This window comes from Oxyura jamaicensis, chromosome 13 (genome assembly GCF_011077185.1).
Source record: "Oxyura jamaicensis isolate SHBP4307 breed ruddy duck chromosome 13, BPBGC_Ojam_1.0, whole genome shotgun sequence".
In the NCBI taxonomy this organism is placed as follows: Eukaryota; Metazoa; Chordata; class Aves; order Anseriformes; family Anatidae; genus Oxyura; species Oxyura jamaicensis.
Genome location: NC_048905.1, coordinates 11,811,399 through 11,838,594, shown reverse-complemented (window position 1 = coordinate 11,838,594; position 27,196 = coordinate 11,811,399). Strand labels below are relative to the sequence as shown.

General features: G+C 41.3%; 1 protein-coding gene across 9 annotated transcripts in view; it reads left to right on the top strand.

The window, feature by feature from the left end:
- SGCD (sarcoglycan delta) overlaps positions 1-27,196 on the top strand; it is a 208,737-nt gene that overhangs the window by 76,515 nt on the left and 105,026 nt on the right. The gene's annotated exons all lie outside the window — the stretch shown is intronic.

The window sequence follows — 27,196 nt, the reverse complement described above, 5'->3', positions numbered from 1 at the left end:
CCCCCCAAAATTTAATTATAAGGTATTTTAAAATTAATGGATAAGAGTATTTTTAACTGGGTGTTGGGAATGAGTTTGAGCCTTTCTCTTAGGTGTTTTCTATCTTTCTCCATGACTGGGAAGTCATGAAACTTGGTTTGCCTTTTTCTTAGGAAAGTTCACGTACTTACATAAAAATGCATCTCAAGAAGCTTCATGGAAATAAAACAAGCTTCCAGAGTGTCTCTCTGGATGCAGTATTTAGGTGGAGCATATCCTTATTTCTGTTGTGCTGTGGTTGGCACAGGCCCCTTGCTGCACAGGCCCCCTGGCCAGACTTAGCTCTTCAGAAGCCCCTGGAAAAATGTGAGAGTTCTGGACTTGAGCGGTAGGTTGCACTGGAGCAAATGGTGGCTTTTGAGCCTTAAGTTCCCAGCCCATCACTTGAGCTCTGCTCAAACTTTTGGGGATAAAAGGGTTGCCTTTTTTCATGGGGTGAAGTTTGTCCCCCTTGCTCAAACACACCAAAAGTCCAGATGTGGCAAAGCCTTTATAAAAGGCAGGCCCTACCAGTTTTTCAGTAGATCATTTGATCAGGCAGAGTGAAAATGAAATTACTTGTCACCCCTTCTTCAAAGCAGTCACTGCCACCCTGGTCAGGTGGAGATTTATTTTAGGATCATTAGGATCTTCAAGAGAAACCAAGTTTGAGGCTTTGATCCTGGATTTACTTTGTGAGAGAATTGTAAGGTTAAAATCTCCTAGACCAGTTTCAAGGACTTCCCCAGCCAGGCTCTGATGTGAGTAGTGCATTTGAAGTCTCCCAGCATTTCTTTCTCTGCTTTGGTCTTGTGAAGTCCTGCACAGCTGTGTCCAGTGTTATGTCATTAATGGGCCATGAGAATTGAGTAAACAATCTCTGACTTAGAGTATTTTGTCTGCTGGATACAGCATCAGGGGAACATGTAGAGTTCATTTTCTCTAACTGTTATGCTGTCAAGGTGTGCAGAAGGCTGTAATGCATGTATGCTTAGGGAGCAAGCAATTATGAAGCAGTAATCCACAAAAAGCTCCTGCAAGTGGGTGAAGGGTGAGCCAAACTGGAGCAATTAATTCTTAACCAGACGGGTTATTTATTCTTATGAAATTGATACCACTTTGCTATATATCTTCTGCTGAATTGTGGTCATTGCATTAATGCAGTAGAAAATTGGTATTTCTGAGGTGATAGTAGATGTGGTTGTATCCTAGTCATACAGGCAGCAGTATTAGCCCAAGCATGAGATAAAAAGTATCAAGTCCTGTTGAGAAAACAACTTTATCCAGAATAACTTAAACTTGGGATTCCAGTCCCATGCTTTTTGCTATTTGATGGTGGTCGGTCTGTTCTCTACTAATTGCTTGGGAAACCATGTGAACTTCTTTGATCCTTTTGCCCTCACAGCCCGCTCCTGATCTATTGCATTTTGCAGGCCATCTGCAGAAGCATCATCTGCTAGGGACACTTAAAGAAATCTCCCATTTCCAGCAGCTCTTTCTCCCCCACCAGCCTATGTGCTGGCTTTTTAGGGGATGTGCTGCACTTCAAGCTGTTGTCTAAAACTATTTTAAGTTTCCTTAAATAGTCCCTCACCCTCTGTGACTCGCTGGGGATTAGTCCAGGGTAAAGTATATTTGTGTATGTTTTTAGTTAATTCATATGTTTTAAAGTTAGTGGGTGAAGAACAGCTTTTGGTGATGAAAACATAGACTGTAGTGCTAAATCCTGCAGTGGGAACTGCTTTATGGTTGTAGGGCTCTCACTGGAAGAGTGGTGAGAGCCCAGCAGCCAAGTGTGAGGCTCTTACAGCTTAAAGTTAGAACTCTGCTAACTGTGTTGGGACCTAATGACTTAGCCAAACAGATTAAAAATAGACCAGGCAGGTCATCAGGGGTAGTTGGTGTGTGGTCTTGAAGAGCGTTTGTCCAAGGATGCTGCTTTGCTGACTGGCGAGGTCTGTGGGGAGTCTGATGGGGCTGGGCCGCAAGCCTATGCCGGTGCGATCAGCTCTGTGTGTGGCTGGAGCTGGGGACCGGCAGGGCCTGTCACGCTGCAGATGCGGCCTAGCTGGTGCCGGGAGTGGTACAGCCATGGGTTAAGTTATAGCTATGTTTGTGTGGCCTTCTGCTCAGTCAAGCAAGGCCTGCCACCTGCAGCTCGTGTGTTTAAGAGGTGCTGCCTCTGGGCACAACTCCGTTCATCTGATCTGCTCTTCCTGCAGCCTCGCCAGCTGCTTTGGATCCTGCTCTGCAATTCCTCCTGCGCCGCTCCCTGAGTCTGAGAAAACCACTTTGCTAAGTGAATTTTTAGGAGCACTTTTATCTCTAAATAACAAATGTAGGGATATTCTCAAATGAGGAGATGCAAATATGCAAAATCTTTAATTTGTTCCTGTTCTGATAAGAGGAGCTGAGAGGTCTTCTGGGGCCGGAGAACGACTGGAGCAGTCAGTAAGCAGGAGCTGCTGCTTAGCAGGCCTGAGCTACCCCAGTGCTTGCAGAGCGCAAAAAAAAAAAAAAAAAAAAAAAAAAAAAAAAAAAAGAGGGGAAAGTTTTATAGTTTTGTTATTGTGGAAAACGTTATTTCCAGTATCTTCCTATTCCTGAGCTCTCCTCCCAGAACCTGGGTGTGTTCAGCTCCACAGGACAGTCCTGGCACTTAGGAGAATGTAGTGAGTGCTCATTATAGCCAATAAGTGCTCGCTGTATTTTAATGAGTACAGCAAACCTGCTCAAGAAAACTTAAGCATGTCCTAATTGCTGATAACGGGGTGGGCAGAAGGGAGAAGAGGAAGTGAGACTATCTTTGATGGGGAAGAAACACTTTCTCATGTGGTTTCTACAGCATGTTGAGCACTATCCATCCACTCCGCCCTGATCTCCTTTTCTCTCCCCTCTGCATGCCATGCTTGCTTGCACTCAGGGAGAAAACTCCTGTGAAATCAAAGCATAAGCTTCCAATCTGTTGCTTTAAGGTGCAAGGCATAACTAATTTATTCCAGGTTTTACTTTAATGTGAACATTGAAGGTGTAAATGTAAGCGTGGCTATCACTTTTTACACAGGGCTGTCAAAGCAGTGTCATGTTCACGTGGAGCCAGTTGGTCACTGTCTAGTCTGTTCTCTGGTGCAGTCACTCAGTCCTTGTGCGGTATTTGATCCTCGATTTGTTTTTAAATGATTTTCCCAGGCACAAGCTGTATGAAAAACAGGCCTGGAGGGGACCTGAAACATCATCTGCCTGTTCCACAGCTGGTTCACACAGTCAGGTCCATTTATCCAGTTCATTTGCATTAGAGCTCTGCTGCAGGAAGCTCTGTGAAGGCTGCTACCTCTAAACCTTACTTTGATTTTTTTTAAGCCAAACCACAGAATGAATCTGAACCGAAGCCACCAATTTGGGTTGAAACCCAAATGCACCCTGAAGGTCACCAAACCTAATTGAGGTAGAAACCACTATCCAGCACTAAACTTTCTGATGATATATACGTAAAGGGAACTCCAGTTCATTTGGATCTTGGACAACATGGTTTACACATACTGGGTTTGGGGAGAAAACACTAATGCCTGTGGGCTGTGTATGTAACTTAACCACTCAGCATGCCCACCAGGTGCTGGCTTGGGCTGTATCCTGCAGTCTTATGTGGGTTTTACACAACCTTGAGCTGTGCAGAGCTTGGCTGAGCCCCTCAAGGATCTGTAGGTGCCAAGCCAATTACAAGGCTGGAACCAGAGCTTGTAATGGTTGTTTTCTTTATGGTCCACCTGCATTAGCATCTAGTGATGTAGCTTGTTAGCGTTAGCATTGCCCATGACTGCAGATGAGCACATGCTATAAAATACTTGTCTATGAGATGCTGCATATTTCTGTTCTGTTGTGGTTGTGTTTAAATGGCAAATGTCCACCTACTTCTCTGTCCATCTGTCCATTTGCTCTGCCCTGGTGTTTCTGTCTACAGTTGCCTACTTGTATATTTTGGACTGTATGCTCTTCGGGATAGAAGCTCTTTGCCAGTATATAGCAGTGCAGGACGCTGTAAGCAGATAATATGAGCCTATAATTAATAATATGTAATTTCCTACAATTTGGCTTGCAAGGCTTGAAATTCCTGAAGAACTGCTTTCTAAGAATCATACAGAGCAAAAACCGTAGAAAAGTCTTTATAAGGAAAATATTCTGCAGCTTTGGTATTCAGGAGAGAACGTTCAAGAGCAAAGGTTAACATCTTCCCCCAAGCCAGGAGAAGTATGTGCTGCTTCCATACCTGAGCAAATCCATGCAGACTACTTGTGCCATCCATGAATGCACCTTTGAGGAAGTGCAATATAGAAATAAAGTACAGGTACCTTAAAGGAGGCTGTAGCGAGGTGGCGGTTGGTCTATTCTCCCATGTGCCTGGTGACAGGACAAGGGGGAATGGGCTAAAGTTGTACCGGGGAGGTTTAGGTTGGATATTAGAAAAAACTTCTTTACTGAAAGGGTTGTTAGTCACTGGAATAGGCTGCCTGGGGAAGTGGTTGAGTCACCATCCCTGGAGGTCTTTAAAAGACATTTAGAAGTAGAGCTTAGGGATATGGTTTAGTGGAGGACTTGTTAGCATTAGGTCAGAGGTTGGACTCGGTGATCTTGGAGGTCTCTTCCAACCTAGACTATTCTGTGATTCTGTGAAATGGGCAGACAATGATCTGTCTTGCTCCATCTTCCTTAGGATGCAGAAGAGAAGGGGACCTTCCCTTCCTGGCCTGGTCAGGCTGTGATTGGGGTCCTTCCTAATCATAGCATGTTTCAACTCTGTTTTCTCCTTTCAGAACCAGACAAGGTTTTTTGAAGGTTAAGGTCTTTTAGCGTAAGGTTTTTGATTTAAGCTGAACAAAAACAAATGGCTGAGATGGTTGAGATATTTTATTTTTGCTTCAGGCTGCATTCATAGTTGAAAAGATATGTTTTAGCATCACTGAATGAAGCGTTAACAATTTAGAGAGACAAAATGCTGCTGTAGGTGGCAGAAAAGCTAAATATCACTATTATCTTGCTTTCTTTATTAAAAGTTGAAAAGAAAAATAAGCTTTTAAAATTTGGTTATGAACCGTTATTTCCAATACAATTACTCCCTCTTGTGTGTAAACTACCTGCCACATTTTAATTACAGGAAAACAGTAGGGTAATAACACAGCAGTAAGGATGGATTAGAGTTAGGAAAGCTCATCTCTTTAATAGGCTGGATTCTTTTATTAATGATTTAAAGTAGTAGTCTGTTCTAATTTTTTTAATTAAAAATTGCCTCAGAATAAAATGAGTGTGCAGTTTATATTCCCTCTTCATGATTTCTCTGGAGTGTTTTTTGGTGCAATGGTAAAGCCAACTTGGGAAATAAATCTGGTCTGCTTTTCAGCTTCTGCTTTGCAGTGCAACTGCGATCGGTCAGCTAAAATTGGTAGATTTAATATTACTATACCCTTACTGAAGAAATAATGTTTTTTTTCTCTCCTTTACATACAAAAAATTATGCACTTTTCCATCTTAATTCATGTTGCTCTTTTTATAAAAACAAGCAATTTTTTATGACTGCCCATATTACCCAAGAGCTTTGTGTATTTCCTTTATTTTCTCATTCACACGGACTGCATCGTCTGATATAAAGATGTTAATCTTGTAGGCAACCGACAAAACCAGCAAGACTCTGAGTGACTGTACTGTTAAGTGAAGAAGTTTCTATGGATGAAATCCTTAATCATATGGAATCTAGTAGGAAATCTAGCATCGTCATCAGTGGAGCCAGCTATTCATTGTAATGCTTTCTATTTGCATTTTTTTACACTAAATTCTAACTTTCTTCTTCCTGGATTGAAGGGAAAAAAAGTTATGCTTTTCTCTTACTATTTTTAGAGATCTTAATTTCATTCCCAGAGCTTCTGCATCTGTATGAAAAGTATTTAAAAAGTATCTTTTTTTTATATATAAAAAAAAAGATGCGTATAGTATCTTTACCTTCACTCCCTTGGAGTTTAGAATAAAATAGTTTAAATAGGATATGGCATGATGTTATTAAAAGGTTGATTCCTTGTTGCATCCTTATAGTGTCAAACTTCTGGTCCTAATGATTTACTAAGTTATGCATCAGCTTTTCCTAGTGCTACACTGTTGAAAACTCAGTCTCTGACATTTCATTTTTATTATATACGTACTAATCTTCTCAGCCAGCATAAGCACATAAGGCCTTCGTCTCCTGTTACCAAACAAGGATGAAAGGAGCTCAGATTTTTACCTCACAGTTTTTACTCTCTAAAAAAAACATTTTTTTCAGAGCCCTGCCATGGCATTGGATATGCATACACCATGAAATCAAAAGAAATGGTGAATCTTCTACTAGTACCTGAAAATCAAGCTGGATATGCTACAGTACAATCATTTTTTTTTTTTTTTTTAGGTAACTCTGATCTTGCACAAAGCAGTCTGTGGTATACAGTCTGTTATGAAGCTAGATGGCCCTTTTCCCTCAAATACTTTGGTTTGGGTTTCATGGAGAACTGAGGATTACGTGGTTGTGCTTCCATCTCAATGAACAGGCTTCTAGCTTTTCAATCATTTTTAAGCCGCTATTTGCATTCAAGCACTGTTTGTATTCACTTCTGAACAGAAGTACATATCCAGGAGGCAGGAATACCTCAAGCACATTCAGTTGGTGTTTTACAGAGGCAGAAAAAAGCCGTCTTACTGGTGTCCCCACTGTGGAAGAAGCTGCTGCATTAGCTCTTGTGCTTGCTACCTGCGAGGAGTGGGGGATATTATGAATGTTCCCTATGCCAGACAAAGCTTTTATCAGTGCTATTTTCTTGCCAGGAATTTAGCCCTGGGACCCAGATACCCTGGGATCCCAAGATCCCTGGGTTAGTACTGCTTCTGATTTGAAAGAAGCTGTCAGAAACATGCAGCAACACTCCTCTCCTCATACTTGCAGCTCATTGTATGCATAAGGTAAACATTATCTGGAACATCTGGTCTATGGGCCACGTTCTCAAGACTGAATAGCCGCTCTCCCGTGTACCTCCTCAGCAGGAAAAAAACAGCACTGCATTAAAAACACATTATGGCTTTGGCTCTTTCAAGACCAGAGGGACAAAAATTCTTGGGAAAGAAGAGCGGGCAGTACAAACCACACAAATCCTTGCTACTGTGAAGCTGAGCATTTGGTCTCAGGCCTAATGCTTCATTTCCAGGCATTCCTGCCTGTCAACAGAGAGGGTCCTGGCTGCTGGTGCCCCACGTCCCTGCTGTGGCTGTGCTGTGGGGAGTGTGATGGGAAGCAAGAGCAGTAGCAGCCAGGGATCAGCGATGAGGGCAGGGGTGGGCTGTGCAGGGGGGTGAATCATAAACTCTGGATCGCAGATCCTGCTTCTGCCACCTCCCTCCAGAGGGGATTGTTCTCAGCTTCTCTTTCATCTGAAGAAATAAGATATTTCACATTAGCATTCTTCTCAGTGCCAACAAAAGATCTTCAGACTAGCAGTTCTGAAGCAGAGAGAGATTTGTCTCTTAAGGAACGTGTAAAAGGTATCATTATAAATGTGCAAAAGAACAAAAACAAGCTCGCTGCTAAAATGCCAATAATCAGTTAGTCCTCTGAATAGCTTACAATCTGATCCCTCCCTATATTCTCATAGTACAGTAGGAGAAATGATTTAATTTGGGAATCTACACAGAAATGACGTGCCAAGCTGATCTTTGTAGTAAGTTTTCTGTTCCTCCTTCCCTTGTTCCCTGCATTTCTTTTTTCTTTCTGAGTTCCCTGATATCCCTGCTGAACTCTCTGCATGTCAGAGAGCAATGACCTTCTCAGCTTTGAAAACCGAGCATTCATTTCCATAACAAAAGTGTAACTCTTCTGAAGCACCTCTTCTCTGTAGTTTCCTTAAGGCTGAGATGCTACTTGGTGGAGCCTCCGCACCTCTTTCAACTTATCCTGGAACTGCAGAGCCATCAGCTTTTCAGAAAGCTGATGCTTAAAATGCTTCTTGGCGTTTGGTCCTGACCCCCTGTTGTTTTGCATCTTGGGTTGTTGCACATAATCTGTAAAAAGGAGATGGAGGCAGCTTCCCATCAGCACTGTAAATTCCTGTGCAAAGTATGAAGCAGGAGAAGCCCAAGCTCTTTGCGTGAAGCCCCAGCTTGCAAACTAACTGCTGCTCGTTAGCTATGATGAGCTTCTGTGTAGTCAAACAGGAGGAGAAGGGGAGTAAGAAAAGTGGCAGATTTTCCCTACTTTTGTGTGCATTTACCTTAAGTAATGTTCAGAATGGATTGTAAAATTTCAGTTTTGTGGACAAAATTACAAATCTCTGCTTGTGTGGACTGTGTGCTTCCCCTTCCCTCCTGCAGATATTATCTCTTCTTGGATGCCTCTTCTCTACTTACGTGCTACCGTACCTGATTTGAGAAATGTCTTTAAGATACTCACTAGTGGGTGCTGCCATGTCACGTGCCTGTTCTTCCAGAGCTCTGCTATGGAGATGAGCTTGAATATACCATTTGAATTCATCACAACTTACATTTTCGTTCTGGTCTTTTCCACTTCAATTACATCTTTCCCATTACCCATCCCGCTTTAGCTGCCGTGGTCAACAGTAAGATGGACTGAGGTAATTATTTGTATTGAGGCCCGAGTTTCTATGGGACTACACTCCAGTGCACTTGCATGAAGGACAACCTGTTAACGCTGAAATGATATGGCTGCAGACAGATTTATAGGAGAGGAATAGATTTACACAGGTAATTCAGCCCTGACCTCTTGAGTTCTCATTACTTCTCATCCACCCAGCACTATTGCCCACCTCTTTCCTTTTCAAATGAAATCCAGTAACTAATAGTGAAGTTATGGCAATCTGTTATATGAAATTTGTGATTATTTGCATTTAATTAAAGGCTTCTCTTGAGAAAATGAAGGGCGGCTTAACCTCAAAGAAGCCTCTACATCTCCAGTAATTGCTTCTAATTGAAGTCTTTAGAGTTTCCACCCCACCACAGGAAAAAGGAAAAAGAAGTTTACTCCCACGCACAGGGTCCCTGAAAATTATTTTATCCTTGTGTAATTAAGGTGACTGAGGGTCCTTGTAAAAGATTCCTCAGTGTGGGTTAACCAGCTAATATTATAGTTACTCAAAAGCCAGATCTGTGGTATGTTTATGAGAAGTCTATGGACGCTGTGCCTCCTCTCCAAGTGTCTGTGCTGTGTGAAGGTGTCCCCTGAGGCTGGGTGCTCCAAGCACAGGGGGTGCACACACCTCTCGCTTAAGTATTCGTGACCATTTCACTTCCATCATGGTTTTCTGGTGTTGTGCAGTTCCTGATGGCTTTCAGTGGTATTTTGACTGTAAGAGGAGAAAACCTGTAAGTGTTTCTGAATAGTATAAGTCTGAGCTGCAAAGCCCAGGAGAGTGGCTTGTTCGAGGTGTGCAGGGCTGGGGTGTGCAAAGGTGTGAGGTGTGCCACTTTGAGGTGTGCCTTGTGGCTGGGCAAGGCAACTCAGACCTGTTCCTTCTTCTGTCCAAGGCCCCATCCTTAGTCTTTGTTTCTTACAAACTGATTTTCCTCGTGACGATATGTTTATAGTTTGGCAGTTGGTCTCGGCATGGGAATATGGGCCTGGGCGACCTTTCTGAGGATGTCCAGAGACCCAAATCACTTCATTGCCACATTAAACCTGATGTACAGAGTGTGTCCCTAAGGCAAGCACAACATTTTATAAGCTACTGTGGCCTCTTCCCATCTGAGGCATGCTCTGAAGGGAGGGCATAGGTATAATGAACCCGTCCTGCTCCACTTGCTGAGGTGTGCTGGTGTCTGTTTGGCACAGTGAGCTGAGCTGTGCTGGGTGCCTGGAGCTGAGCCCGCGGAGCGGCGTGTCTGGGAGAGCACAGAGCCTTCCTTGCATTACAGCCACTGTCTCGGATGCAAGCGTACGGCACTTGAATTACGCATTCTGCCTAATTACAACTATAAGCATTTTCATGCTGCTTCTGGCAGCACAATCATTCTGCCTGCGCCCTTCGGCTCTATTAAAATCCCTTTTTGTATTACACATCTGAAAACAGGCATGACAAAAATAAGTGTGTGTGTTGTAACAGCGGATATGGCCATTTTCTGCTGTTTATCCTCTGTGCTGAAGGTACGATGTTGAAAAACATGACTGTTCTGCTCTCCTGTGTCCTTGTGTTCTTCATTAACACCTTGTATCGCACGAGTCAGTAGGAACGTGCTTCTGATTTTTTATTTTTATGATCTTGGAGCTTGTTGTTAATATGGTGAAACACAAACTATCTAGATGCACTGAAATCTTTAAGTGACCTCTTAAGAGGGCTCTAGGTGAGCCAGAGATGGAAATGTCATTGTTTGTCAGTTGTAGTTGTAGATTTGTCATATTTTTTGAAGTTGCAGCTGCAGTTAAATACATGAAAACACGTGACCTTCCTCTGATAATTCTTATTAAGGAGACAAGTTTGGCAAAGTGCACCTCTTCATTTTAGGGAAAATAAAAGAAGTGTTTTAGTTCTGTATGCAGAGCTCTGAAATACTTGTATGTTGTGTAGGTGCAAGTCATATAGACGTGTGTAGGTGCTGAGTTTGATTGAGATTATTTAGGAGGGTGGTATTGTTTCTGACAACAAATACATCATCTTTCAAAATAAGACATTAAAAAGATCTTTGTTCTTGGAAACTAAGAAATGAAATGCCTCTTAGTCTTTACTTACCCTGCACGCTAGAAAGGGAGTTCCTACTGATTATATATATATGTGCACACAAACCACTTCTGAATTGTGCACTTATTTATGGAGAGGTGTCATCAAATGGGATTTGATGATAGAAGGTCTGCAGCAAAGCCTTGAATCGTGTGAACGGGGGAACCTTTGGGTGAGCAGCTGATGGCTGGGCTACAGGAAGATTGGGTGGATCCCAGCAATTCTGCTGGGTTTTACAGAAAACTGCATTTTCTAGAAAGGAGAATGATTCAGTTCACCAGTGAGTATAGACTATAAGGCAAATTTCATCTTTGTTTGAAGCTACTTGTCAAAACCTATTGACCAAAGGTATTTGTCTTTGCTAGTATTATAAATGATTCAGTCTCATACATTGCAGGAGAAAAATCCTCTGTTAGAAGGCAGATGTGTTTAATTTTTCTTCTTCCCAGTGGAGTTACATTTATTGCCGTTGCACCTTTCTTTTAATAGGAAGCTGTTCTGCAGAGTGGATTGCCCAGATAGTCCTTTTTTTCTTTTAGATGAGAATGAGGAGCTGATACACATTCAGGGCTGAGATAACAATCTTTTGTATGGGAAGCCTAAGGCCGGTAAGAGACCTTGGTGCCACTGCTGCACTTGGAGTGTCTGGAGCCCTGTGAGGCAGCGGGAGCCAATGGGAGCAGCACTGTGTCCGTGTTCCCCATCCAAGTAAGAAAGTCATTAAAATGGAAGGCATTAAGAGGCTGTACTACAGGAGCAGTATGCACAAGGAAAGGGTTTCATGCTTTGGGGGAAAATCTGTTCAACGAGTGAGGTCAGAGCCTGGAGTAGGGAAGTCAGTTAATTCTCTTTTGCCTGTAAAGTATGCTAAATAAACACGGAGTAGCCAGTCGTTTGATGGATGACTCAGTTCTCCTCTTACAAGGTTGTCAGTCTGTGGCATCGCTTCTGGGTAACACAAGTATAAATGAGAGGAGAATCGGCTGGCAGTGTGCAGCTCCAGAAGGCAGGCATGCAAAGGAAAGGTTTTAAACTTTGAAATATAGACAGCATCTGGGCAATTGAAAAGAAGAGCATATACTGATTGGTTTGTTGGTTTTGTTGTTGTTGCTGTTGTTGCTTTGGGTTAGTAATAATCTATAGGCTGACATGTTAAATGGATTTCACTCACCTATTATGTATGTCAGTTTAAAACAAATTTATGCAGTACAAAACACAGACATGGGCCCAAGAGAGCTTTGTGTACAGAAAGCTGAAAACAGCTACAAATCTCTGCTCTGAAGTGTTACAGAACCCGGCGCCAGCTTTGGAAAGTCTGCCACAGAGCCTGTAACTGGTGGGCCACTACACGTGAATCCCACCAAACGAGGGTAAACTAATCTGTTGTACTCTTCTTTTTTTTTCTTTCCTTTTCCTGTTTTTAAAATGAAACCTTTCAATAAGAAACATGAAGTTGAATGGCTAAGTTCACTGCTCATCCATAGTTACGACTGATGCTCCTGCTGGATGAGCTGGCTGAAATGCCCACTGAAAACGAACTTAGAGAGAGGAGATTCATGATGGGGAAATGACCACCATTCATCCAAAATGTTTTCAGTAACAGCACGGGGAAGGGATTACACTGGTGCAATCTGTAGTTCTTGTTTTTGTTTTAAAGGTCTCTAATGAGCCATGTGTGCAGTGCATTTCTCCCTGGGAAATCCCACTGAAATCTGGCACTTGGATTTCATTTCTCGTGCTGCTATATTTAGAGCAGAAAGCAGATCTCCCAGCATGACTCCTTCTGGCTTATAGAAGCTCTGTGAATTGTTTTAGTAATATACACTAATCAGTTACCAAAGCTGCCATCCCCCAGTGAAAATCCTTTAAAGTGATGAAGATAAAAAATTAAAGAGCAGAATAGTTGCATCTACTTTCTGACTGCAGTAACGTGGCAGTACCTGGTCATCGTATTTGCGCTGTGGGGATTAGGGACAGATGACCTCAATGTATGTGGTACGTTCTTAGTTACTGTGGCCTCTTGCTCAATCTGTATTTTTCTGCACCTCCTTTTTTGTCCTGTGGGTAAGGAATCTGATCACAGTTGTCTCCACTGAGTTTTAATGAGAGAATTAGTTTTTAAAAGTTTGCAATCAACAGTGGTCTCTGAGTGTGCATGTTCCCTTTGTCACAGTCCAGCAGTGCTCACTAAAAAAAGTAACAGGCAGTCTGATGTATTTATTTTTAATAAGTTCCCATTTTTTCTTGACCTTAGTTCCATTAAAAATCATACACAGCCATGCCAAGTCAGGCATCGAACATAATCTTGTTATGATCAAAGGAATGAACCTTCCTGATTCAATATAATACTTTTCCTGTGCTGGCGTCTGCCAGCCCAGCTGGACCCATATTTCTGCAGTCAAAGTGCCAGGATGGTCCACGTGCTGTGTTGAAGTAATGTTGTGGCGTGGATATTTATAAACTACGGTGAGTGGAGAGAGATAATACGCAACAGTGTTTGCAGTGTCAAGTCAGAATATTGTATTTTGGGGTATTTTGAGATGTATTTCAGGTATTTAATTCCCTTTCTATGCTCATCTGTGTAGGAAAAAATCTTTAAAACTTAAGAGCAACAAGATTACTACAGCTTGGTAGAAATTAGGTTCAGAATTTCCTAAATTAAGCAGAGAACATGTCCATCCTAGCAGCTTTTTGCTATCTTTCACAGTTGTTTGATAGGGATGTAATTTTCTCTAATCACTCAGAAAGATGGCTGGATATTTTTTCTATTAAATTCTGAAGGACTTAAACCTTTTCTGGCTTACCACTGCTATTTTTCATGTTTATATACAACAGTATAATGCATCAGCATTTTTATATGTTTCCCGTATAAGAATGAGCCATGCTTATAAAGGCTGTCAGACTTCCTATTCCGCAGAATAACTGGAGCATCACTATAAGTTGACACCACCCTGAAAATCACATGTATATGCTGAAATGTCTTATTTTATGGCTGTGTTGCTATTTAATAGCTAAGCTGTGCCCTTTCCTTAATTTACTGTCGCTATCCAGAAGTAACTTAGTGCTGGGGGATGCTGCTGCAGGTCCCAGGTTAGCTCCGCTGCTGCTGTGGGTGACCTGGGTGCCCTGAAGTCGGTGAAGTTGTGCGTTGGCTGCATTGTGATAATTAACTAGTGAGCTAGAAATGGAAAAGAGACCAGTCTACAGCACCTTAACCTTCTTTTAGCAGGTTTTTCCTAGCAGGGATTGGAATATAAAATGATTACTTTCTGCTCTCTCTTCTGTGTTTAGCCTCAGGAGGTTTCTGATAAGTTTTGGCTATTAAAGACAGCAGTAAATGCCTAACTCGAAGCTATCTGGCTTTCATAACCTTAAGCTATTTAGGAAACCAGAAGAGCTGAATGGATTTTTCTTTCCTTTTTCCTTTTTTTTTCCCATTTTTCTTTTCCTAAGGAAAGACCTCCAAGAGCAGAAGGAGCTGCCTGCCTTTCAGGTGAATTCCACTCAGGATGATAAATTATGTCTGAACTGAACCAAAATGTTCCTAATAGCCCTAGTCAAAAGGCCTATTACAGGATGTCTAACTCACTTAAATTCCTTTCTGCTTTAAATCATTAATGATTAAGTATTTTAGGGCTAAAGCGATATGTGCTTAAAGGGCATTTTTTTTAAAGGTTAGCCAAACTTAAAAATGAACACCTGAGCACAGATTCCCTCAAGTGACCTTGTTCTGGCGATGGGATAAGGATGCGGCTTCTACACGTGAATAATTTTGTTGGGATATTTACCAGGGCATGAGGAAGGTATATGGAAAAGGAAGTGGAGGAACCTTTTGGAGCAGAGAACAAAAAACAGCTTTGGCTTGCCCTTGTGGTTCGTAAATCACACTCCTGATATTACAGTGAGAAAGGTTGTCCTTTGTTATGACATTTGGAAAAGTAAACTGTGTGGTGACAAGACATTTTCCCAGAGGAATGACTGGTAAATTGCAAGTTTACCGATCCTGTGCTGACTTGCAGTTACTTGCATTTCAGCGTGGTTTTATAGCAATGTGGATGCTAAATCCATCTGGTAACCAGAAAGATGTGGACTTCAGTCCAATTTTGTGCTGCTGCCTGCCCTACTGCTGATCAGTGAGCAATGCTACGTGCTTATCTGTAAGGGTATAGCAATACGTAGTAGATATCCATTCAATATCACTGGCTATAGTAACTTCTCCATTTCTTAGACTTTTAACATCTCCTGACAATGAAATGCAGAAAATTCCTTGTCACTTCAGATAGCCTTGGTATTTACAGAACCTGTGTACTCACAGCAGCCGTGTTCATGTGGATACTAATGCCTGCAGGTCCATTTATACTTTCATTAAACTCATCTATGAGTTTATTGGACTTGAGGTTTGCTTTCTAACCTTTTTGCATGAGTGTTGTCAGTGTGCTAAGTCAGCGATTACTTGTACTGTCTTCTGTTCAAGCAAAATCAGATGTGACCTTAAGATCCAGTATCTGTGATCAGACTTGGACACATCTTCCTCCAGAGTCAAAGCATTGATTCAAGGCTGGTATGCAGCACACACACCTTTTCCTGCAGACACTAAGGAGAAATACTGAGATTGGCCCTATAATAAAACACGTGTGCCTTACACGCTCATTGAAGTGGGTAAGCTTGCAGAGAAAGCTGAAAGAGTGTATCTCCCAAAATATTTAAGTTTGTCCTTGTGGTGTACAGACAGGTTCCATGTGCCTAGAACCATAATACTGCCCTCTTCTGTCATCTTTATTGCAGTACAGAGGATGTGTTCTTTATAAACTCCAAAATACCCTTTTTCTTCTTGCTTTTTCTCTCTAGTCAGTGCAGCTCCCCACTGGGGATTTTAAGCAAACATTGTCCTCAGCTTGTTTGGGATGCCGTTAATATCAATTCTTGGCCTAGTGTAATGCAAATGTCTGGCTCCTTCGGAGTATTTCTATTCCCCACTGAGTCTCTTCCCCTTTGATACGTGCTGAGTCAGCAGGTCTTTAATTGCTGTTCTTCTTAGCTGGGAGTGCTCTCGTTCAATACGTTAAATATTTGATTGCCCCAGATTTCCAGATAGAGCAGGGCACTCGTTTGGATGAACAAGCACCCAATGCAAAACCTGTTGCCCCTCCAGACAGCAAGCTCAGGAGCTCAGCCCAAGGCTGTGTCTGCAAAGTATCTCCTGGAGGTCATAGGGACTGTGGGGAGCCATGCAGGCCAGGTGGCTCGGTCTGCCAGGGGGAAATTTGGGATGACAGCAGCCGTGCTTAGGATGACTTGCTGCAGGAGTTTGTGCAAGTCACCTGGGAGGCCCCTGCATGGCCAAGAGGCACGTGAGCATGGCACTGCGCTGTGCTCTCAGCTGCTCCCAGGACTCCCCTCTTCTCCTTTTTAGAGAAGCAATGTAAACTTACCCACTGGGATACTCGTGCTTGGTGGATTATGGAGTCTGCCCTAAGGGACTCAGTAAGACAGGATATTATAGGCAATAAAATTATCTTCTTGTAACTTTACTGAACATTATGCATGCATCTCATACTCAGTGAACTGAAATAAGGGCACTTTTTAGAACACTTTCTGAGTATTTTTAAATGAATGTGTTGTGCAGGGACAAGTTCTGGTGTCTTGCATAAGAAAAGCTGACTTTGAGATAAGTTTGGCACCGCCACTGGGCAAAGTGGATCTTCAGCCTTTTGAGTGGCTCTCTGAGAGGAGAAATCCAGTTTAGCACTCATGGAAGTGCAATACCTGCCCACAGAAAGCTGGGAATTGCTGGCTGTAAATGCCTCCACACTTCGGGAAGGTATCTCTCCGCATGATGCTATGTAGGAGAGCGCAGACTCTCACATCACGGCAACGTATGAACAGTCTCAAGCATCTTCAGCAAAGTAGGTTTGAGGTTGGAGCTGCACTGCAGTCTGTGGAGGAGAATATCCCAAATGTACTACTCTGAATCTGTCTGTGGGCTTCATTTCTCTCTGAAGTCTCACTGCCTCTACGTTTCTAGTGCAGCGTAGTATGGAGAAGAACATCAAGAAATGTAGAGAGAAGTGCGTACTTAGCACGCACGTTCAGTCACTTGTGGGTGGCTCTGGGGAGAAGAAAGAACTTGATCAGAATAATGGGAAGAGGAAGAGCCCTACAGTCTCACTTTGTTAATCTTATTATCCTGGTCCTAATGTAAGAGAAGCTGTTGCAATGCACACACTCAAGCAATGGCATGAAAAAATCACAGAAGTTTCCCTCCCACGGAGTCAAAGAGAAGCAATCTCACTCCCACTGAAAGGATGAAATAAATGTAGCTGCTATTAGAACAGAGCAGTGAGCACCAGCACTATCATTTTGTAGAACAGATCTCTTAAACAGACCTTTAGATTAAGAAAAATAGGTACAATAGGTACAGAATAAAATTCTGTCCTGAAGCATACTTGGCAGTACTGCAGCAGTGAGACAGAGGAACCCTCTGAATAGCTAAGTGGCGTTTTCCCACATTATTCAAAGTGCCCACTTGCTGAACAAGTGGAGCAGAAAGTTCTCAATGGATGAGAAATGGGGAGAGAACTCTCCATCTGCATGCAGCCTTGACTTCCACCAGACCATTAATATCAGGAATGTTTATGACCTTCCAGTCAGGCAAGGAAGGGTAACTCATCAGCAGTCAGGTTCAATCCAGTTAATGTTTCCAAGATTAAATGCATACTTGCAGACTGGATCTGATTGCTGACTTTTATGGTGAACCCTTTCTGCTGGTATAACTTTCAGCGTTAAGTCTGCAGCAGGTTTCAAGCTCTCTACCATAAAACCATAAGTAATGGTGCTATCTGCAGAGAGAAAGCTCAGAGAGCTTGGAAGTCTTCCTTTGCTTTGAACAACGTAGACAATTCCTGCTGTGACGCACTGTGAAAGCCATCCTGCATTTCGTTGACTGGATTCAGCAGACATCCTTGACATGAGATGCTCACCCTTGTGTCCCTTCAGCAACACACGACTCTCCAAGAGCTCCGAGCCAGTGGCTCTGCCATGACTGTGGTATGTGACTGGTGGGGCAGCTGGTTTGTGAAGAAGGCATTGTGTGGACTTCAGGAACAAGAGTGGCCATTGTAGCCCAGTGCAACTGCAAGGCTTTGTTTTGGAAGTATGTCACTTCCAGACTTGTCTAGTATCTTCATGAATGGAAATCAGCTGATGGTCCGGTCCTGTCCTGTCTATGGCAAGGGAACATACAGGAAAGCTGAGCAACTGCCACCTTTAAGTACAGGCCAAAGCTAAAGGCTCTTAGAGCAGTAATAAATACTGCGTTCTATATCGGAAAAGCAGACAAAGAGTTTGTCATTATACACCAGCATCTCGGCTCTCAAGAGTAAGCTTGTAATGGTGATGGGCTTCCAGTCAGCCACTTGGTGCTCAGGTCAGGGAAGATTTCTGCAAAGCCAGTTTACCTGTCTCCGGTTGATAAAAATAATTGGAATTATTGCACCTTCCAAGCTGTGAAGAAAGTAATGGATGGCCAGCTGCACTTCAAATGAAAAAGTAATCTGTGGAATAATTACTGCCACTCAACCCAAGCCCAGCTGTGAAATATTAATGGGTTGCTTGATCAGTCTGTACAGAGTTCCCCTTTATTCTCCTGGAGAGCTGCACAAACCCAGCAAATGGCGTAGGATTTGTGGCTGCCCAACTTACTGACAGGAGCAGAATAAGATGTTCTAATGTGATATTTGCTATAAGCAAGAAACAGTTACTGGTTCCTAACAGAAAACTTTTTCTTAGCATGTGTAAGTTTGGAGATGATCTGTCTGCCTCCCTTCAGACACCTGCCATCTTGTGGTGGACAGGCCTTGTGCTCCACAGATCTGTGCACAGCACTGTTGTAAAGCTCAGCAGCATGTAATTCTCGTAGAAAAAAAAAACTGAACAGAGGGCTTTCTATATTTAACACTAACCCATGTACCTTAGAAAATGTTTAAACAGAATGCACAGAGCTTGGAAAGACTGACAAGAAGTGAGCTGCTACCCTGATCCAGCGAAGGACTGCGCTTCAGGCCTGTGAACAGGCCCCTTTGCTTCAGAGAGACTTTGCATAAGCTTAAACACTTTGTGAGACTGAGGTATAGTGAGTAGGAGTTCATAAGTAAAAAGAGAGAGCTCTGAGCCAGATTTCTCTTCCTGAGCCCTTGAACTTAAGGGAAGCTTGGTTTCAAAATGGGGAGCTAATCAGGGAATGAACACAGGCTGCTTTGATTAGAAATGCCGCAAAGTTTTGATCATGGCATGAGATGTGGGCCTCATGCTGCATTTGTTAATGGGAATGATAGTTTCTTTGGTGTCTCTTCCCTGCCTTACCTTCTCCTGGTCCTTGCAGATCTGTGTATCTAAGTCTCCAGCCTCCCACATTGTCTGGATGTAGGAATCAGTGTTAAACTTCAGAGAAAAGTCTGGCTCATCTCTGAAGTGGATTTCAACTTTGAGATTAGGGTCTGCCTTCAATGCATTTTGCAGAAAAGGGGACAAATCTGAGTAAGAAACAGGGTCAGCAGGAAATTTAGCTGGTGTGAGGAAAAAGCTCTTCTTAATTTTGTGTGAAGGTCAAGTAGTGAATGGAGGAAGCAGACCAAAGATATGGCATATCCTACTTTGTTTCCACATGACTTGTAGAGTCGGGGAGAAAACATCCCCTACATAACATGAAGGACAGTGACTGGTTGGGTTTTGTGTGTACAGATGGTTGTTTCTTTGGACAATGCCAGAGTAGGATGTACATCCATAATGAATGAACACTGAGAGACAAGAAGGCACCAAAACCCATCTCTGCATCCCCAGGATGGGGGTGAGAAACTGTTTCTGTTATCAACCCATTTTGATGTCTGTTTTCAAGGAGGGGAGTTCCTTAATGTCTTCTAAATAGTCAAAAGAAAGCATTAAGAACCTTCACAAGGTAATTCAGTTAGGCTTCTGCACCAAATGGCGCTTGAAGGAACATCTCTTTGTAGGAAGGCTAGCTGTCTTATATAAGCACATAAGTTATGTTCTAAATTTAGTTAGCGTGTATAATCCCCATACATCAAATTCAGAAACTTATTTTTAAAACTAAGAAATTCTACACTTAGAACTAACTGTTCTCACTGCAAGAGTAGGTAGAGTTGGATCTGTGTTGTCACCCTGTGCAGCTTTGAATTTGGCCTGGGACTTTCCATTCCCTGAGAAGCAAGTGGCCCAGTCAGAGCACTGGGTAGTGCTGTGGTCTCCCTTCAGCTTTGTGGCTGGCCTTCTGCATTACCTCATGTAATTTCTCTGCCCCCCCACCCCCCTTTTTTTTCTTCCAAATCCTTTGCAGATTGCAATTATGGGACTTTTTTTTTTTTTGGAAGTGACAGAATTTGTATAAAAATATGCATTATTATTTGGTTATTATTATTAGATTTGCAAATGTTGCAGTTACATATTTTATACTTCATTGAGAAACCAGATGCAGATTTCAATATTAACCAGTAGTCTCTAGCCTGACTGGTCCATTTGGTAGAATATAGAGCAAGTAGTACATTACACGCTGGAGCTAACTTTGCTGTTTTGGGCAACGTGGGGTAGAGGAGCAGAGTCTTGCAGTATCTGCAGGCAATGTCAGAAAGCCTGTTGAGCTGCATGTTTGAGATGACTGCTCTAGGTAGTATTGCGTTATAAATAGCAGCTAATAATAGTAGCATAACAGCAAGGTTCTCAGCTGATGTAAATTGGAAACTGTAATTCTGTAGAAGTTAATGGAGCTCAACTGATTTACACTAGTTGGCTGTCTGGCCCCTAGCAAATGATTCTAAATCTGATAAAATTAAATGAGATTCAAAGCTCCCTCATATAAGAGAATATTAAACCCTATCTCTGCTGTCAGGCTTCTGCATGGCTGTCAGGCTTTGTAGCTCAGGCTTTAAGATCCTGTTTAAAGTTCTTGATTTTATTATTTGATATTTTTCGCATCTGTCTTTTATTTCATTCAGTTAAATCCTTACCCCCCCCAAAACCAAACAAACAACAACAACAACAAAAAACGAATTTTAAAAAATTACCCATTTTGATGGATCATTAGGTGCCACTTGTTAGTATTCAGAAGTTGTTGGCAGAGATCTTAAACCCATTGAGATTTGTGCCCTTTAATTTCAGTTCAAAATGCAAATAGATGTTGAAAACATCTGTTCAACATCCGTGCTGGAGAGGTCTGTAGCCTCAGTTTTTCCCTTGTTCTTAGTAAAGTATTGTAAATTTTTATTTAATAAGACTGCCTTCAGCCTATAAATTAAAAAAAAAAAAAAAAAAAAAAAAAGTCTTCAAACCTGGTGCAAGTTGAATTATTTTATAAGCTCTCTTTACTGTTGCCTGGCTGGATGTGTTACAAGCTATGGGCTGATGTGTAACTTTGATCAGCACTGTAACTGGTCCTAGGGAGGGTTAGGCATGGGTCGGAAGTGCTGAGATGGTTTAGGAGAGGTTCATCCTTTGAAGATTTCTTGCTTGTCTCAATTCTAGTAGTATAAAGACATAAATAATTCCTCCTCTCAGCTCTGTCACAAAGATCCAAACTGGCTTAAACACTTTTAATAGCAGACTTTAGAAATGCAGACTCTTTTTTGACAGAACTGGGTCGAGGAATGGTTGGGTGTGCTGTGCCCTCCATGGGGGTGGCACAAGGAGTGGCTGCGAGTGGGTGTGCATTGGTAACGTCGCAACTGCTTGGTTCTGTGCGGAACAGCACATCTGACCGCGGCGTCTGTTCTGAGGAGTATATTTAGATTTGCTGATTTTCAAACATAAACTTAATCTAGTGATTGCCCTGTGATTCATTACTGCATTCTTACCTGTACGCCTGAATCTGAGCAAAGTGACTTGAAATGAAAAAGCGTCAATGCAAAAACTTCCCCGAGACTTAGAACAACTGGAAAACTGCTAGAGGTAGCAGCTGTAAACAAGTCCCAGGACTGAGACTACTCAGATCGGTGGAACGCATCTGTCACTTGATGCCACAATGCTGTGAATAGTTTTGGACAGCTTCCACAAATGATGATGTGAGATTAAAAGCTGGAAGGCTGAGAACAAGTGCAAGGCTCAAACTGGAGATTTGTTTTCTTTACTACATTGCTGCATGCTTAAGTCTTCACTAAAGCAGAGGGTAAATGAAATCATCAAGAAGAAGATCTCTGCTAAATTTGATTTAAAACAGCATATGTATTTAAAAATTCATGGCAGTTGCTCATGCACAGATACAAAGTGTGACTATGCGGGCTATATTCATTGTAGAAATGCAGGATTAAAAGCTGCATCAGTCCTTGCTTTGAGTTAGAGGGACTTGGTGCAATTCTTTCTCCCTTAATTTATGTGTCTGGTCAATCCATTGCACAAACTGCTTCAGATTGTATCATTTCTACTTGATTCATTCATAGAGCTGAAATCTCAGGGTAGGCATGAAGGAATAAAACATAATCTGATTCATGTACATGTTTCCTAATTCTGGTAGTGAGCTCAGAAAATCTACATTCTTTGAAAATACAGGATGTTGGATTTCCTGAGGCATAAAAATATCCGTAGCACATCTTATAAGTGAGAAATGCCATCCCTGTGCTAGGGTGGCTCCTTCACCGGATGGAGTGGGCTCCAAGCCCGGGGTGCAAGCAACAGTTGTAGGATAGACTGTGTTTCTCTTAAGATTGGCTGAGTATTGTAGTTTGGTAGTGAGCAAAGTTCCTAATTGCTGCAAGAAAATGAAGAGTAAACAACAATAAAATATGCATACATAAAATTAAATTGCGTGTGCACATCTAATGGAGAATGAACCCTAAATGGGTCTCCAGAAATTATACTTCACTAATTTTTGTAAGACTAAGCAAAATTGCAGCATCACTTTGTACTGCGGTAGTTGAATTACTTTGTGTGAATAAGGGTAACAAGATTTGAACAATACTAGGAGGCAGACAGGGAAATTAATTTTCTTGGTGTGCTGCTTGTAACTTTCAAACAATTCTGGGAGACTCCTGATAAGGGCCGATGAGACTTGTTCTGGGAACAAAATGATGTTAACCAATCTGCGAGTAAACTGCGGCTCGGCACTCCACTTGTCATTATTCAATCTGTCCTGAAGAATAACACAGATAAAAGGATACTCTAGTCCCATGTTGTAGAGGACTGTTACACACTGTGAATCATAATCAAGCCAGGGATTCTTTTTTCTTTTTTTCCTTTTTGTATTTTTCAGGTAAGAGTAGCAGTTACCAGGTTTTTAATGGCATGATAAATTCTTTGTTCTCTTTTTGGCAAAAATGCTTAGTTGCATCTCATAAAGAAAATCATCTGGGATTTTGAGAAATTATTTGAGACTTGGTTTAGTGTGCATTGTTATTTTTTATTTAGCCAAGTGTAATTTACTTAATATCAATTAGCTCAGAGCTGTGAAATGGGCATACAAAGTCAAATTGCTTTTGTGCTGTATTACCCAATTTTAAAAATGAATCTATGAATCCCCATATCTCCCTCATCCTGTACTTCAGATCAATGCAAGTCCAATATTTGGCTTTGTAAGGTATCATTTCCTTATTGCTAAATACACTAAATGTATTCCTAAGTTGGACATTACCTGTACTTCCTGCATACATTTTGAGAAATGTTTGGGGATTTTTTTAAGATTTCTGTATAATCAAGGTATTATGAAGTACGCTTTTAGGACTTGTAATATATCCCCAAAGACAGGAGAAACACATTTCCTCTTATTCCAACTGCAGTATGAAGGCTCCTCTACAGCCTTCCCAAAGGAAGGGTGTAAGAAGAGAAGCTAGAAATTGGAGTAAAAGTTTTTAAATTTATTTCTGAGCAAGATTTCATGGAGCATCAGTTATCCAATATCAATGGGTGCATTATCCATGCACAGGCAATATTTGACATCCTAATATGCTGATGGTGTTCACCAAGCTGGCTTCAGTCTTCAACGCTTGCTGCTCCCTTCCCTCCAGCTATTGCCTTGCAGCCTCTTGTGCAGCCCTCAGCTCTCCAGAGCTGACCTTAGAGAAGTCAGATACTCCACTACAGACATGCATTAAGGAAGCTATTGCTTTCTTTTTCCTGTGATAGAGAAATTGTGTATTAATTCGTCTAGACCGAAGACATAAATATTTGATTTTCTTGGAGTCACCATATTAACAAAAAGCATGTGGAATTCACTTTTGTTTCGTTAGTAGAAATAAGCTAAGGCAAGTTCAGTTCATAAGTATGGTTCTTGATTCTATTGGCGCAGCTTTAAAATATATTAAAAATCTTGTTACTTGAGGTCTGTAAACAAAATATATTTCTTTTATCTAATTTATGTTGTCAAGAGCAAAGTAATTTACATAAGAGGTTTGATAGACTATCAGGAGCAGCTATACTTTCAGAGAGAAAAGCCTATTAGATCTTAATCCATCTGATAAGCATATTACTTCCACCAAAGCCAAACTACTTTTGTATTCTGTATAAATAATTCCATTTAGTGTAATTGATTATTTTACAGCAGGAACCAAGATAGATATTGTTGGAGGACAATCAGCCTATTAGTCATGTTTTGGAGGTTGTTCTGGAGAAGACGGATTTCGATAAGCTCAAGCTAGACTGAACGATTTGCAGAACAGATCACTAGCCAAGCTGTCATTGTGCAGCTTCTGTTTGCACCCAAGTGTCAGCTGAGCTATTGTAGTTCAGCAAAAGATAATAGCAGTAGCAGTATACAGAAACGGACTGTGAAGTGATTAGCAAGCTATCTTGCTTTGGTCTGGAACTGTATTATGCCTTTGGATATTGTTAGGAGCTCACTGCAAAAGGCAAGGTGTTTTTTTTTGTTTTGTTTTTCAAAAGCATGATTTATACATACTGCAGATTCAAGGGTATGTCATGGACCTTTGGTCTGTGGATACTCGCTTGGTACTCCAGCAACCAGATGCTCATGTGTGGTAAAGCGGGATGTCTCAACAGAGGTTTGAGAGTGGTCTGGGTCAAATGTGAGTTGAAGTGGCCTTGCTGCAATGCAGCAAAACTTTTCTCGCTCTCTTTTTTTTTTTTTTAGTGTAATTAAAAGGTTAGCATGAAACTACTTTGTGTGTCTATTTTGTCTTACTCATTCCTTCATGTCCCTGCTTTTCTTTTTTCTTGCCCTTGTATTCCTTTTTTTCCTAGCTCTTCACGTTTGGTTTGTTGTATTCCCGCAGCAAATGGATTCACACACTTGTGGTGAAATGTGTTACTGCCAAAGAGCATGAAGCCCTGTTTCTGTGTGAGGACTTCTAAAGGTCCTGCTAAAAAGAGCACAGTGTGTTTAAGCATAAGTATAATGCATGTGTGGTGACATTTGAAGGCTATGGAACCAGTTTTCGCACTCCGTATTTAAACTTCAGATATGGGAACAACTGTTGTCTTTATTGTAGTGGGCTGCTGCAGCAGATTAATGTACCTTTAGCAAAAAATAATTGGGAAGAGTGGTGCCTTGAGGGAATGCTAAATATGTTTTTAATTGTAGTATAAATATGTCATTGCCTTTCTCATTTGTTATACATGTATGAGAGGTTACAAGGTGCTAAAGGGCCTGCCATCATGAAATATTGCCCCTCAAAGCAGCACTGAAGTAAAATAGCCCTGCTGAAATTATAAAAGCTCCTTACCAACTCTCTTTTAGCAGATGAAGAATTAGAAATTGATGCATGGTATTTCTTTAGAAAAGTCATTTATTTTTTTGTTTTCATAAATGCCAAATGGCTTCCAGGGCAGAATGAAAGTAAATGTAATGGCTCAATATTATTATTATTTTTTTTCCCTTACATCATAATATAATGTGGTTGAAGGATTTGAAATAGGTTTGGTTTTTTTCTTTCTTTGTGCTGGGGGTTGTGATGCCCACAGGCTAGGCAATGTTTGAGACTGAAGTTTACACTTCAGCTAGGCTCAGTTATTGGAAGGACATTCAGTGTGTTTCCCCTGCAACTGTGGCAGCAGCTCAAACCTTTCTAACGAGCAAAAAGTGGTTCTGGTGAAATAGTCCTGAGTGACATTCAAAAATAGTCATTTGAATGCTAACTAGGGGTTGTCTCATGGGCAACCCATGGGCTGTTTGCAGAACATCTTGTCAAACCCATTATCAATGCCAAGAACATTCAAAAAAAAATAAATAAATAAAAGGCAAATTATTCTCATATTTGTAGGACTCAGTTTGTCCTATCTCCCCTCATATGCAGCATGCTGCCGAGCATTTGTTTGCCTTCTGAAACCATGGCACACAATGAATTGTGGCAAGCTGGACTCTGGTTAGGGCTGCGGGTTATTTTGCACCAGAGCACAGCTGAGCTGATGGGCTGGCTTCCCACAAACCCTCGTTTGTGCTCAGACCTGACCTGTAAAGGTGATTGCCATTGCTGAATTCATTGCAGTCACCCCTCTGGTCTCTCTGAAATGAATTTGTTCCTTTATTTGTTTTGTAAATGGAGCAAGTAAAACATTGGGTATGAAAAAGATGTGTGAGTTCAGATCTTCAGCTAGTGAAATGGAAATGAAGTTTGAAGAATTTGTATCAGCAATTCCAAATCATTAAGAGAATCACAATTATTACCAAAATGTTTGGATAAAGACACGGGCAATATTTTTTTAAAGAGGAATTTCCCTTCTGAGTTAATTGATTTTTAAAAAAGATAAATAAAAGGCAAAATTAATCTGTGGGTGGGGTGTTGTGTTTGGTCTGTCCATTGCATAGCCCCATTTAAAGCCCAAACTGAGTTTACTTGTTAGATTTTGACCTATGACTTTCTGAAAGGAGGTATTTCCCTTCTCTACAGCTGAACATGCAAATTTAAAAGCTCCAATTACAGATGCCACTGTGTACAGGTATACACATTTTTGTTGTGAAATTCTTAAAACAAACGTCTTGCAAAAATATTGGTGTTGTGTGGGTTGGTGTGATATCAGACTGGTGCTATCCCATAGATCTGCAGTAACTTTTCCCTGATGTGCTTTTGTGTTCCATCCTGAAGGAGAGGGAAAATGTGATAAAGTCAATCTGAAAAGCAAACTTTGTTTTATGTGAGAACACATGGATGAATTTAGGGGGAATATGGGATTAGAATTCAATTAATGGCTGATTGTTGTTTCTTCTGTGAATGGATTTCAGATTTTTGGTGGCCTTTAGGAAATGTTCTTCAAGGTTCATTTAGTTTACAATGTTAAAAACCAAGCAAGAAAATGAATCACTAAGCTAGTCCTCAACTTTTGGTATGATTTTACATAGCTGAGGCAGACGCAGGAGAACAAATCACAGCTTTGCCATCTTGTGCACATCTTTTTTTTTTTTTTTTTTTTTCCTAAATATCTGGTCTTAATTATCTTGTCTAATTATTTGTCAAAATGGATGATACGGGTTTGGATGTGGATCTTTATCCTTT